Below are 1283 nucleotides of genomic sequence, written 5' to 3'. Positions count from 1 at the left end.
ATCATTGGAACAGGATAGAAAACCCAGAGATAAACCCACGCACCTATGGTCACCTAATCTATGACAAAGGAGGCAAAAATACACAATGCAGAAAATACAGACTCTTCAATAAGTGGTGCTGGGAAAACTGAACAGCTACATGTAAAAGAATGAAATTAGAACACTCCCTAACACCATACACAAAAATAAACTCAAAATGGCTTAAAAACCAAAATGTAAGACTAGACACTATAAAACTCTTAGAGGAAAACATAGGAAGAACACTCTTTGACATAAATCACAGCAAGATCTTTTTTGACCCACCTCCTAGAGTAATGGAAATAAAAACAAAAATAAGCAAATGGGTGCTCACTTCAGCAGCACATACACTAAAATTGGAATGATACAGAGAAGATTAGCATGGCCCCTGCACAAGGATGACATGCAAATTCGTGAATCATTCCATATTTTTAAAGCTGGGACAAAGTGAGAGAGTAGCACTGACATATATACACTACCAAATATAAAATAAATAGCTAGTGGGAAGCAGCTGCATCACATAGGGAGATCATCTCAGTGCTCTGTGACCAGCTAGAGGGATGGGATAGGGAGGATGGGAGGGAGACGCAAGAGGGAAGGGATATGGGGATATATGTATACATATAACTGATTCACTTTGTTATACAGCAGAAACTAACACAGCATTGTAAAGCAATTATACTCCAATAAAGGTGTTAAAAAATAAAAAAGATTTTAAAAAATGGTGAGTAAAACTGCTATTGCCTTACCACAAATCAAGGTGATAATACCCAACTGTACTAGTTTTTATCACTATGTTTTTGATGAAGCAATAAAAGTAATTAAGTTTCTATCCTTAAGTAAATTTTAAAAAAAATTCTGTGTCATAAAATGATAAGTACAATTAAAAACATTTCTTGGATACCCAAGTTTGAAGACTGTCTTGAGGAACAGCAATTAAGCAACTGTATGATGTGCAAACTGAATTAACTACTATATTCATGGAATATTTTTACTTGAAAGAAGAACTGACTTACAAACCATGGTTACTCAAAATCAGGCTTGTGGCAGATATTGTTTTGAAAATAAACAAAGTGAGACTGTCACTTCAGGGAAAACCATGGACAGTATTTGTTGTCAGTGATAAAATTAGAGTTTCAAGCAAAAATTAGAATATTAGAAAAACTGTGAGCTTGGTACCTTCTCAATAAAGATTTTTCTGATGAGATAAAAATAAATAAATAAATAAATAAACAAATGGGACCTACTGAAACTTAAAACCTTTT

At 33.8% G+C, this 1283-nt stretch overlaps 1 non-coding gene across 1 annotated transcript; it reads left to right on the top strand.

Annotated features, from left to right (window-relative positions):
* Positions 1-344: 344 nt before the first annotated feature.
* LOC132520142 (U6 spliceosomal RNA) lies at positions 345-451 on the top strand. The gene has a single exon (XR_009540502.1). It is a non-coding gene; the product is annotated as a U6 spliceosomal RNA (small nuclear RNA).
* The last annotated feature ends 832 nt before the right edge of the window (positions 452-1283 follow it).

This window comes from Lagenorhynchus albirostris, chromosome 4 (assembly GCF_949774975.1).
Source record: "Lagenorhynchus albirostris chromosome 4, mLagAlb1.1, whole genome shotgun sequence".
NCBI lineage: Eukaryota > Metazoa > Chordata > Mammalia > Artiodactyla > Delphinidae > Lagenorhynchus > Lagenorhynchus albirostris.
This window is presented reverse-complemented; position numbering and strand designations above follow the sequence as displayed.